This window comes from Mytilus edulis, chromosome 8 (assembly GCF_963676685.1).
Source record: "Mytilus edulis chromosome 8, xbMytEdul2.2, whole genome shotgun sequence".
Taxonomy (NCBI): Eukaryota; Metazoa; Mollusca; class Bivalvia; order Mytilida; family Mytilidae; genus Mytilus; species Mytilus edulis.
Window position 1 is genome coordinate 74,323,971 of NC_092351.1, and position 14,706 is coordinate 74,338,676.

The following is a 14,706-nucleotide window of genomic DNA, read 5'->3' on the forward strand; positions in this document are numbered from 1 at the left end:
GTAGCTCTATGACATTGGAGGAAAAATTTATCCTTTCCGTTCGGTTCCTCTGTTTTAGTGTGCTTTCTCAATGTCTTAGATTAGATAAAAGAGGAACGAAAGATACCAAAGGGACAGTCAAACTCATAAATCTAAAACAAACTGACAACGCCATGGCTAAAAATGAAAAAGACAAACAGAAAAACAATAGTACACATGACACAACATAGAAAACTAAAAAATAAACAACACGAACCCCACCAAAAACTAGGGGTGATCTCAGGTGCTCCGGAAGGGTAAGCAGATCCTGCTCCACATGCGGCACCCGTCGTGTTGCTTATGTGATAACAAATCCGTTAAATAGTCTAATTCGGTAGGTCACATTCAGGAAAGGGAAGGGGATTGTAGTTCATGTAGTTACGACGTAAGGAACATATCCGATATCATTTGTGATACGGTTATTTCATAACGGTCAACCAACTCGTGATGGCGTCCGTAAAATTTACGAAGAGATGATTTCAACTTCACCATTTGGAACTCTTGGTTTAATAGCTTCCTTGTGAGCAGCAACCCTCTATCAAGAAAATCATGATAGGAAATGCAAGCACGGGAATATCGTATCAATTGGGAGATATATACCCCGTATGCAGGTGCTGCTGGAATGTTGCTACTTAGAAATGGAAAGCATCGTCTTACAAGTTTTTTTTTACGAAAATTGACTTTGCAAGTGCGCTAGAACGTTTTCATTATTGATTTTTATTTGACTTAAGTGTTCTTCAAATATTTATCTCTCGGTAATTCAACCGCAACGACATGACTTATGAATCTCTGTGGTATGTCTTCAAATTTCGCTGTAATATCGAATCTTTAACAATTTCAAGGATGCATCTCACATTATCTGTGTCTGTAATGAAAAAAAATATGTTTTGATCAAGAAAGAAGCACAATTTCCTTGTATTTAACCAAAACTCAGTGTTTGTCCAATCTTTTTCTGAGAGCAACTGTGAAATCGTCCGGGTATTTAGACAAATGGTCCGTGTTTTTTTACAGAAAATTTGAATAAGAAAAAGGAGTTCTAGGCTTTAAACAATGACTTTTCTAGTTTATACCTGTAATTTAGTGATTTTAAATACCATATATTCTCAATAAATAACAAAAAAATATTACTACATTGATCAAAATTAACCTTTTTTTAATTCAATGCAAATTTTTTGTTCGGAAAACGTTCTACCACAACTTTCCAGTATTAAATAAATATTATTGGATTTTTGAAAAGGTCTGTAGAACATAGGTAACGGGAATCATAATTTTTCCAACTTCATTTCATGGTACTTTTGTTGTCAAAGTAAAGAAAAGTCTTCGTGTTGAACCATAGAGTTTTTATACGGGACGTATTATGGTACCCCGTTGTCCATCCGTCCATTGTCAACATGTCGGATAAAAACTCAAAACTAAAAACGCTGTTATCGATATACATGAAATTTGGGAGCATTGCTTATATCTTTTGAGGTATCCTAGTCCTTTCTAATTTTATAAACAATCTAGAGTATCTATTACTATAAAAGAGCGTGTCATTCACCTTGGTCTATTTGCTGCAGTGCATTTAAAAAAAGCTAGGACACGCTTATAAATTAGAGACAAGCATACAATTTGTGACACAATTCTCTGTTTTGGTGATGGTAACTTGTTTGTAGATCTTACTTTACTGAAAACTCTTGCAGTGTACAGTTGTCTCTATCTATCAATGAACTTGCTCCAGTAGTTTCAGACGATAAGATTTTTTTTAAATTAGTGGACGACGACAGATAGCGACGAACACTTGAGTGATTAGAAAATCTCACTTTTTGGACCAGTTGAGCTAAATGTATATTTCAAAACGATAATTAACGAGCCTTTGTTGAGTTTATTATTTGTGTTTGAGTTAAATAACGAGGGTTGATTGCAAGCGATATCCCATTCTCACAAGTTATTAAACCTAGTTGTCTTAATGGTTAACACTCTCCCGCGAATCGTTGGTCTAGTATTTTGAACACGAAATGACCTCACGAATACCCAGTGGAAATGCCGTAATATCGTCTTATGATGATGTATAAGCAGATCAAATAAACGCAGATTTTCGTATCACTTTTTCCTATCACACTCCTTGTAGGGTAATACGAGAAATTTCTATTCATGCAAGAAATAGATAATAATACACAACCATGCATTAGTAAACTGAACTTTGAACACGTGGCATGTGTATCATGCGAACAAGACGCAACTGTTTTTTTTTTAAAACAGAGTAAGAAACCTAAGTACTGTACAGCAAAGAAGAATCAGAAAAATGCTATTTAATAAAATACATTCTACTAAAGGAGGCCTGCAAGACAAAAGATCCATGAAGAAAAAATGAAAAAACCCCAACAAAAACCAAACAGACACACTATTTCCGCCCCATTTACATTCTAATTGACACATACATTTGATTTAACAATGAAATGAATATAGCTCATTAGGAATACAAACTATCTATATGTTCGTCTCAATCCAAATTATCTATGGCTACATACTACTGTTTACATCGAGAGTATTTACTCTACATGTAAGTTATAAGGTATGACAAACAACAATATATATACAAATGGACGAATGTTTATAACATGTTAGTATTAGAACACCATTATCGAACTGACGGATGCATTGGTTCATGCCTGGCAAAGGTCTTAATTTGAACCCTTGTGTATTGTAATTCAAAGTAAATACACTGACACATAGCATTTTAAGCTATGGGAAATTTGTATAAATCGTACACACTCGAAAAAGCCCGGACTGCTCTCGAAAAAACCTGAACATTAAAAAATGAATTTAGTCTCAAATGACGTTTTTAATGCCAAAACAAAAATGTTTGTAAAGTGTATGTATTTCAAAGGATATATAGATTACATGTATGCAATTCCTTCAACATTATCAGTGTTATGTGAACAAAAATGACTTTATTCTCTATTTTGGAATTAACGCATTTCAAGGCTTATTTTAACTTTTTTTAAAGATAAATAATGTAAGAATAGTAATATCTTTCTATATCAAATACTACAATACATAATTTAACTTAGTATATTAATCTCAATCGCCTATATCACGACTTATTAGAAAAGAAGACTGTTTGTTTACAATTTTGTTCATATTCACTCGAAAACAGTGGTCTTACTCGAAAAAGCCAGATCAAATCACTCGAAAAACCATGATCCTAGCCGGACACTATATATGGCATGTTCACGGCTATGGTAGTTGCTTTCTTGCTTTGCAAGAATAGTTGGAACCTGTCTCTGCACTAACAGTTGGTTTGTTTCGATGCACAAACTCTTATAGCATACATATATCTTCATCTATTACAACATTATGGTCATTTAAACATTCAGTCTTAGTTACATCATTAAATATGTTTACCTGTCGATAAACGTTGACGATAACTCTTTACAGTTATATGCAATCATTGGGCACTCACCTTTAAATTCAGGGAAGTAATCTACAAGATTGGACACAAGGATTTGTTCTTTTAAAACGATTTTTTTATTTAAAAGCAGCACTATTCCACAGCCCGTGAACCATTTATTTTTAAGATATGTCTTAAACAAGATTTTAGCTAAATCCATACAGTTCTGAAATATGCACAGAATCATATTTTATATTCATGGTAACATTTTGCTCGGTACATGCATATGTGGTCAATACAATAGTATTGTATTGGTTTAATTATGATGTTTGTAATTCGAGTAATGGCCTGCAATACCATTGCATTGACCTAATATATTTAGCAAAATGTGGGCAATACAACGGGTTTGACTTTTCACTTCGTATGTTCTAAATCATGAAATAACCCTTTGAGAAGAACCAAGGATAGCAACAACATTCCATTACTTTAAGTACAAACGTCATCATATTTAAACCAATACATAATTTATCAAAATTGATGAACATAATTCTTACCAAACTGGCAACAATTGATCCTAAATGGCAGATATCTTGTTCTATAATGAATTGTTTCCTATTTGACACTTGAAAGTAATTATTTACGACTATTGAACTCGATAGTATGCCTTACACAATAATGTGTTTGTGATCATTTGTGGATCAGATACTATAAAGCGAATAGCCTAGTCAAAATGATGTCTCAAACTCACCAAATAACAGTGTTTTGGTCAGGTTTGCACGAGGAACAACTTAGTATAAAGAAAATTGATTGAATAATTTGCTGTACCTTTATCTATGTATTTTAACAAGGAAGACAGATATATAATTATGACTTAGTTACAAGTAAAGGGTGTCTTGTAGTTGAATGTAGCAGTCCCGTATGAGTTTAAAAAAAATATAAGTAACATTTTGTAATGTAAAGTTATAAAAGTTTCACGTTTTCATTAAACATTGCCTTTTCCTTTAAAAACGCATTTCTTGTGTATAACAAGCTTGTTACGCATTGTACGAAGTGATTGCACATCAATATTTGCAAGTGAAATTATAGGAGGTAACTAATTCAAAACAATTCTTAAATGATCATATTTATAAGATAAATTGAGAATTTAGCAATTAAAAAATAATAAAGCTTCGTTTGAATTAAAAAAACATAGGTAATCCTGATACCTGTAAATGCGGATAACAAATTATAAAACATTTGTATTCAGGCTATAAACTTGACAAACAAAGGAAAAGATGAGACCAACCACAATTTGTATTTTCATTACAATAACAAACACTTAACACGCATTTTTCCGGAAAAATATCCTATAATTTTACAACAAGACGACACCTGCAGTAATTCTGGTGAAAGTTGGTGAATGGGTTGGGGTAATTATTGGTGAATGGGAGTAATTATTGGTTAATGAGTTGGGGTAATTATTGGTGAATTGGCGTGTGTAATTATTGGTGAATGGGTGTGGGTAATTATTAGTGAATGAATTGGGGTAATTATTGGGAAATGAATGGGATAATTATTGGTGAATAGGGGTAAATATTGGTGAATGGGGTACTTATTGGTGAACTGTTGGGGGTAATTTTTGGTGATTGGGGGTAATTATTGGTAAATGAGGGTAATGATTGGTGAATGGGTGGAGGTAATTATTGGTGAATGGGTGGGATAGTTATTGGTGAGTAGGTGAGCGTATTTATTGGTGAATATGGGTAATCAATGGTGAATGGGTGGGAGTAATTATTGGTGAATGGGGGTAATTATTAAATGTATGGTATCTTAATATGATAATGCTTTTCAGGGTTAACAAATTGCTACACTTACTGTGTTATCAATTTCCATTTGAATTTAACCATTGAGAGCAGTAATAAAGATCAGTGCTGGAATATTGTCAAAGATGATAATCACTGAGAGCAGCGATTAACATTAATAACGTATACGGTGATTTTTTTTATCAAAATACCAATACGCAACAAAGAAAACAACGACTGACAACCAATAACATCATTCATCTTGTAATTAAAACAAGGTTGTAAAGGAATAAAACAGCACTGTATGTCTGCACTTTACAAGCATATATTTTCCTGTTTTTTCGAAAAAAAAATTAAAATAAAATACCTACTTCATTATCTTCGCATTTGTCATAATCACTGATAGCTACGATAAAAATTAGGACTGAAATATTTTCAAGATAATGACTCTATGTACCATGTTTACATCTCTCTGTCCTTTTGCCGCTTACATCAATAAATCTGTAAAAATTAAAAAGATAAAAAATATGATAAATCTATGTTGGTTTTCCCGAGATATGTATATAATATAATCATTTTAGTTAATATGTTTGTTATTTGTCACCTCTTTGTATTAAAAATAACATCAAATTGTCATTGCATCTGATTTGATTTTAAAAGGAATGAAAGCAATGCACAGTTTTGTCTCTAGCAGTTATGCCAGAAGTTGTCGACCTCATGTTATTTTCATTTATTTCCATTTATTTGATTCAATTTACCTTTTTGTATCTGTTCTTGTTTTTTAAAATTGTATTCTTGTTTTCAATATATGACCAATAAAGCTGAAATCATATGAAATAAAGGCAACAGTAAAATACCACTGTTTAATAATCTTAAATCAATCGAGAGCAAACAAATCCGGGTTACAAACTCAAAACGAGGGAAATACACAAACTGCAAGAGGTAAAGAACGTTATAACAAAATATATAAGTGCAACAAAAACAAACAATAATGCAACATTCATAGAAACAAACTATTATATAAAAATTGACATATTCCGGACTTAAAAATGCTTCTTTCAAACGATTTGATAAAATGACAATAAAACACTTAAAAAAATATCAAAACAAGCAAATATTTTTATTTAATTTTTATATATTTAAATGAATTGTATGTGATGTCTAAATCCGAAAGTTTTAAGGCCAACAGAAATCGAATATTATTTGAAACAATCGAATGCTTAAATAACTGGACATAGCACAGTATTTCTGGTTATTGTTGTGCATCTGTAAGCCGGTATTCTTTAACTTTCTCGTATGTGAGCATGCCTATATCTGCCCATAAACTCTTTAGTATATCCATATCGTCCCGGTCACTTGTTTGGTTGCACGTATAATTCTTCTGTATTATCTTTCTGGCATTTTCCAACATCAACAAAATACATTTAACATGGCCAATTAAAATTATATAACACACATTATTTAACAGAGTAATAATTGCAATTAACAAGTTGTTCTTCCTTTCAACGAACTGTCAACTGTTTAAAGGTTTAAGTAATCAAGTCAATTTTAAAAATTAAGATTTTTAAGATTGATCATGTTTTTCTCCCTCAATACAATTCAATAACAATAAGATTGGTTTAAATAGAAAAAAAAGAACAACGATATAAAGAGAAAGAAATCATACAACTATTTATTTTTATTTGTAACTAATTTTTTGAGATTTTACCTCATTTGCAGGGGTCTTGAAAATCCATTCCAAAGACTAATTCCTGAATTGCATTTACTATCTGATTGTATATATGTAGCTTTTCATCTCATCGTCAGAGTAACCGTTGGCATGGACAATTTCAACATCCGTACAAGTGTGCTTTTACCACTCGGGTGTGTTCCTTTAGTATAAATAATTTCGCCCAATAACTCCTTTATGGCAGTTTTAATTCACATATTGAAAAAGTTATTTCCCAGATAACTTTTGTTTTGAAAACAGTTTTTTGAAGATACATGTTTCATGGATTGTTCACAGTAGGTCAAGTGTTCAGTTCGGGTCTTCGGTTTATTGGTTCCACTCTATGTCGTGTTTAGACCTATATGTATGACGATTAAATTCATCCGACAAATATTAGTTTACTAGAGTTCCTTTATCATTTTTATTGTTTCGATTTGAACATTTTAAGTGTTTTTATTCTTAAATCAAACTGATTCAAGTTTTATACAATAATGGCCAACTCATCCCTTTTTTATATAGAATAATGAACGGGTACTATAAAACTAACTTTCCTTCTTTCTTGCAGTTTACTGTTGTTTATCTCATTAAAACATGATAGTAATACGACCCCTAAAAAGTAAATAGCATAAATATTTATCTATAACATGTATTAAAGCCATTTGTCTGTGAGTCCAGCATACATTCACTTCGCAAAAATAAGGAACCATTACGTTTGAATACCCAATTGTTTATATCTTGTAATTTTAAGAACCAAATGACCCTGAGATTAATACCTAAAGGTCACCATATTGACTCTAACAATGAGCAACATGCATTCCGCATAGTCAGCTATAAAAGACCCCGAAATGTTAATGTTTAGATAAATCATTTCAACAAACTATCAAGGTGTGTTGTTACTATATGACAAAACGGCCTAGAATATATCAGCTTTATAACTAGTCCATATATAGGCAAAGTGGTTTGAACTAAATGTAAAGCTAAGTTGGCCTTATTTATTTTTGTTTCTAAAATACTGTATTTACAATCTTGGATTTACATTTAAAAAAAAAACTAATAACATTACATTATGATTATATTTTTTTCACTTTTGTCAACACTAGTAGTTGAGTCCTGGCTGATCAATTGTTCTATTCCTTATCAAACTACGAATGTTTACCTATATCGATTGCCCTTCACCTTACCGACTATGAACGTTCGATAAATTTTAGATAAGTTATGAATAATCGATGGGTAAGGTTTTGAATAATCGTGTGTTAGGATTAATTTGTATGATCCTTATTTATTGCTATTTATTACCAGCTACTAAAAGTGCTATCTTGATTTGAATTTAAAGTTTAAACGTACCTATCACTAGAACTTGAACCTCTTTCTCTAATTCGTATCTGCTATTCTGTATTGGCTTCTCGTTTGTTTTTTTTTTACTCGCTATTGTTTCCGTCTACAGCAAAACATCTTTGAAATGGTTTGAAAAGTCAATACAATATGAATTCTCCTACTTTTGATCATGATCACCAGTGTAGGAACTGAAAGGAATGAAAGATGAAGAAATCCAAGGAGCCTTTAAAGAAAAATAACAAAGTATCTAGATGGATCAATATAAATTTTTGTGTGAAGTAAAACGACATTGACACATAAAACAATCGCGTGTAACCAGACATGTAAAACTTGTCTTTAATCTAGTCATTACAGGTAAATATATATTAAATCAGGTGTCATTGGCCATGTTCGATTGTTTATTTTTAAGGAGTCTGATAATATGAAATTCGCAATTTCGAATCAGCAGTCGACCTACAAACCAGAACAATATAATATTATCAAATTGATATGAAGAAGAAGCTATATTAGTGTGGTGACAGAAGTTTAAAAAGTCGTCTAGATCGCGAGTTTAATCTCCCCAAATAACACACGGCTAAAAATTGTCTTAACTTATAGACAAATATGTCTTCTTTATTTTTTGCCCTGTCGTCAGAGTTTCGTATGGTCACATTTTTCTAAAAAGCCGTTTTAATGACTAGTAGTATATTGGAGAGTTTCAACCCCCCTTTTTCAAAATGTAAATGTGTATTTTTTATTACATTTAATTGAGATAGTTTTTTTCTGAAGCTATTTTCATGTGTCAAAATATCCCATTCAGTATTTTCTTTTCTTCTAATCTATAAAATTTGCTAAGTTTGGACTGTTTAAACTTGAGGTTATTTTAATTGCAAATTCAGACACAAACTTTAGTTTCTTCTTTATAGTAGTAATAAAATTTATCCCATAATATTTTAAGCATATAGTATTTCATAAAACTAATAACTGATAAAAATTTCGGAACCTAAATATGAAAAAAAAACCTTACAAAATCAATGGAAAAAGAATGAAGTAAAAACCGTCAATTTCAGCACGGAACTTAATCACTTGCCTTCCGTCACATTTTGATTATTAGTCAATAATTTGATATATGAAATTACTACTTTTTTCGCTATGATATACAAATATTTTCAATTGTAGTACACTACTATATGGCACATACTTTGTTTGTATATGTTTATATTCTATGTTTTTTGTTATAAAACATCAAATATACTATTTTAGAAAAGTCTTAGGATAGTTTCAGTAAATATTCCGTGACATATCAAGTCCCTTTGAGTCCAAAGAAAAGACAAAAGTCGTTACATTTTATGCAGTGCTTCTTATGCCAAAAAAACTCAACTGAAATTTTGAATCTATTTACCAGTAAAGGGAAGTCGACTTTTGTATCTGCATTGAATAAAAGATTGGATGAGGTGAACATCAAGATGTATCATGCCGTAGCTGTGAAGTTAAAGAACTCCGTGCAGGCAGTTTATCATCGTTCATGCTACAAAAATTACGCAAGTTAACATGCTTGTTCCCCCTTTAAGATCGAGGAAGCGTCTAATCTGGTATTTAATGACGACATACAATTATCGGATTGTTGTCCCTCAGTTTCGGGTGTTTGTACGCGTTCTAGAATGCAGTCGTTCAACTGGAGCGCTTGTATATTGTTGCAACAAAAGATTTGAGAGAGATCAAAAACTACGAAAGTTTAAATCAGATGAGCGTATTAAGAAGTGTTATCCGTGTCACATAAAGTTAAAGTTGAAATAGTTTCTCGTCCATCTTTTAATCTTCAAGCACTCTGTCATTCTGATTGCATTACAAAATATTTGTTTAAAAACGAAAAAAACAACAACAAAATCTCCAAACCTGTGGAAGCAGAAATCACGATACTGCTTTTACTAATTTTATTTTGGCTATTGACAGCGATTCAACATGATTCAAACAATGAGTTTGGTTCGATACACCTTGTTGAAACATTGAATGCCAATGGATTTTGTGCTTCTTAAAGTAAAATAAAGTAAAGTGCGACGCTATCTAATAAATAAAGGCAACAGTAGTATACCGCTGTTCAAACTCATAAATCCATGGACAAAAAACAAAATCGGGGTAACAAACTAAACATTAGGGAAACGCATGAAATATAAGAGGAGAACAACGACACAACACTACAATGTAACACACACAGAAACGGACCAAGCATCAGACAAAATCCCACGAGAATAACAAATATAACATCAAAACCAAATACATAAATTTGGGATAGACAAGTACCGTGATAAGTGTTGCCAACAATGAAATTGACCGATTTCAAGATAGTGTGTACGTCTCGTATAATGTTTCCCCAGCATTTTTGTAGACAAGCATATGGATATCGTCACACCTTCCTAAACCCCCATTTAGATCTCCGTTAAATCTTGGATGAATTGAGTGAAATGTGTAAAAATATTAAAAGATATCTTGTGATGTTTGATGAAAATGAAGATGATGGAGATAACGCTTCATTTTATATATAGATTGTTGCACTGGTACACACTGTCCCAGGTTAGGGGAGGGTAAGTGCGCCTTTAAAAAAGTTAAACCCCGCCACACTCTATATGTGTATGTCTCAAGTCACAAGACTGTAATGCAGTGGTTGTCGTTTGTTACAAAATACTATATTTTTTTGTTTCTTATTTATTTTGTACAGTAATCAGGCCCTTAGATTTTTCGTTTATTTAACATTTTTCATTTCGGGAATTTAAGATTTTCAGTATGAACTTTACTCACTGTTGGAGCCCGTACGGGACCTTTAATTGTTCATTTATGTCTCAGTTGGTCTCATTTGGAGAGTAGTCTCATTTTAGGAATATTTTTGATAAATAAATCTTAATAATTAAGGTTTATGTATAATAACAAACATTACTAAAGCCAAAACAGTATCGTTTGTATTTAGGTAGAGTTTAGAAATAGAAAAAAATGTCAAAATTGACACCCTCCTAAATTAAAACAAATTTTTACATATGACCTTTGACCTCAATTAAAAAAATTGTGACCGTATCAAGTCCTGACGACAGGCATATTGTTGTTGTACAAGGTTTTCTCTTTCCAATGATATATTGTTTAGGTGTGTGTTCGGTGGGAAGATTAAATTAAAAAACAAATCTGCCTTCGGTCACCGCACTATATTGGGACTTGCAAAATGTTTATAAGTCTATTTTTAATATGGTTCTAAATAGTAAATTCAAAATTTTCATTTTTTGTTTATCTTTGGAATAGTAGATATACGGAATGCTATATCAGACGTTTTAATGTCATTTTGTACACTTCAAATTTAAGTTTTTCAGTACATTTAGTAAAGTGTGTCATTAAATTGTGGCTGTGTGTCTCTACGGTACTAATTCTACTCACACAGGATATCACAATCATTATATCGAATCGAAGATAGAAACCTTATGACAAAACGTTAACAAAATATAATGAAAAGATACAAACGCTTACCGTGGGGAAGTCGAAGCAGTCTTCAAAACCATTAATGGAAGACAATGAATGATAAAAAAATAGATAGTTTGTTAAGCGAGTGCAGGATAAGAACAGAAAGCATTAATGACAATGACAACAGTATATCGTACAGTTTAAAACTGTCAAAAATTGCAACAGAACATCACATAAATGCAAACAATAGCAGATGTACAATTGCTACGAAAACTAAAACAATTGAAAATTGATTTTTTTTTCAAAAAATGTTGGGGAGTTTTGTTTGCTAATAATTTATTTTTACAGTCATTACAGTTATATTTTCACTTTATTTGATTATGTCTTTTTAACTTTCATTATACCTAAAAAATTTAAGATATAAAAAATACTTATTTATCTTTATTCTCAAATCAAACTACCAGTTTCCATGGAAAACACAGATATAATAAACACATTTTGTTCGTTTTTTCGATATTTTAGAATTTCTAATATATTATAACGCTAAGGAAAATAAGCCATTACTGACCACTGTCCCTATAGACAAATATACACGTTAAAAAAAATCTTCGGTGACCTATAGTTGTTAATGTCTGTGTCATTTTGGTCTCTTGTGGAGAGTTGTCTCATTGGCAATCATACCACATCTTCTTTTTTGTATGTAAAATGTTCACTAGAAATTCTAAAAGGCTCAAGACAATTATTTGTAATCTGTTATGAACAAATGCATAATGAACAAATGAAAACAAAGAGTTATTCATAAGACCCTGTTCTTAAAAAGGAAGCTGAATGGCTAAAAAAAAACGTTATTTTCACTACTTTTAAGAAAATGCAAAACTGCAACAATTGGTTGCCATGAAACAAGAGTTGTCATCATTGCAACTTCTGTTGATACACTTTCACCTTTAGAACAAATATGTTACTATAATAATATGTTATATCGCAATTAACTAGCTGTTTATAAAAGAAGGGGAAAAAACACCATAGGGAAACTTAAACGCATAGATGTACAAAAAGTCGAAAACATAAAAGCTAAAGAAGAAAAGACCAATAGACCAGCAATAGTACACAAGACACATCATAGATAAGTAAAGACTAAGCAATACAAATCCCTTCAAAAACTGATGGTGATCACATGTTCTTCCGAACGGTAAGCAGATCCTGCTCCTCACGTTTAAGCATCTGTGATGAAAAACGGATCATTTATGCGCATGACCGATAACCATAATTTACGTTCCTATGCTAGAACTTAAACAGCGGCCATTTTTGTTCACCGCTTCAAAAGAAACGATGCAAATTATAATTAAAGATTGATTTTAACAAGTGTAACTAAACAATTAAAAAAAAAATCTAAAGCACTTACCAATTTAAGCTTGAAATTCATCCAGACTAGTATTAAATGAGTTTGTTATTTGTTGTTGTACTCTGGGTTTTTTAGTTACAGGACGAGGTTTACTGATGCTGATAATTTCTGTCGTAATCAATGTTTATTTTTTTATTTTTCTGGATTATATACCTTTAAATGAGGTTTACACATGATAAGAAAGGGTCTTCAGAGCCGATAATATATTTCTTTCGTATAAAGTGTTGACTGAAATAAGTATCGTATAATGATTTTACTGTGCCGTATTTTAGTAGTGATTTTTTCAGTACACGCCAGGTACTTTCAATTGTATTTGTATGTACTCCGGTTTCTGGGTCTTCAAAATTCACAGAATGGTTGGCCTTTAAGTGCCCAAATCCTTCAGATCCTAGACAATCGTATGTCTTCAAACAGTCATTTTTTATTGTTGTTCCTGGTTTTATATTGTCTTTAATTAATTTGAGTAAAGTTTCTTTTGAACTTTTTGACACTGTGGCAAAACAACTTTTTTCCCTGTCTCTTTCGATACCACCAAACCTTCACTGACCTTCAACTCGACGCCCTTTGTGGTATTTTCTTTTTCCAAATTTACTTTCATCTATTTCAACAATTACGCTATCATCTCCTATTTTTTCACTGTCTATTTCCAAAATTTCTTTACAGACTTCACGGCAATAATTGTACCAATCTACGATTGTTTGGTTACAATGGAAAGTTCATGCTTAACAAATTCTTGCTATAATTAATAAATCCAGAAATATATAACAAATAATATTTTTTCCAAACTTAGATTATGTCATTGAAACCGGGATCCGTTTCTGATAGAAACTTTTGAACTGCATTTTGTGTTGCTGCACTTCCAATAACAATGTCATTTAAAACGGGAATGTCTTTTCTTAATCCTAAATGTCTATGGCTACACCTTTTACATTCCTCTCCAGATAACTCCAGAAGTAGTCCTAATAAATATACACCACTGAAATATCTTCTTAACACTTATACAAATACTAAACAAATCTTTCAACTTCATCGGAATTTCCGTTTGTACTTTGTACTGTTCGTAAACACAGCTGATTTTACGTTACGGTTGACTATGACGTCACTTATTTCATGAATATTCATGACGTAGAGGTCACAGATAATGGAATTTTTATCACGTGATAAACCTACCTAAGTAACGGAAGCGTGGACATTTTTTACACTTACCAAGACGTATTTCTGCTAGATTTTGAAATTCTGATTTAAAACAACTGTTTTAAACAACAGTTTTTTTTAAACAAAACTTCACCTGGGGAATTTGATTTTGACTTTGTTTTATTGTTTTCGGGCTATTTTTGCTTTTAAATTTTTGGCGCGACCAATCTCTATATACTAAGATTTACTACAGTTTTCCATATTTTTTATAGGGTCCGCTTAGGTAGACGTACTCCGAGATTGTCTTATTGGCAATCACACCACATTTGCCTATTCATATATACATTTGTATATGTTTTCACTTCACATTGAATAAAATCATTGTTCACATGCGGTTTACATTAGATTTTGACCACATGCATTCATTAGTAAGCGACGGCCTTGTGTTGGTTAAGTGTACACTAAACTTGATAATAAATACATCTATTTTATTATGAATAATTAATAGAGTTACATATATTAAATGAAATGCTTA

The 14,706-nt window shown here is 31.7% G+C and overlaps 1 pseudogene; it reads right to left on the reverse strand.

Annotated features, from left to right (window-relative positions):
* Nucleotides 1-13,169: 13,169 nt before the first annotated feature.
* LOC139484346 (uncharacterized) lies at nucleotides 13,170-14,589 on the reverse strand (annotated as a pseudogene).
* Nucleotides 14,590-14,706: the final 117 nt, after the last annotated feature.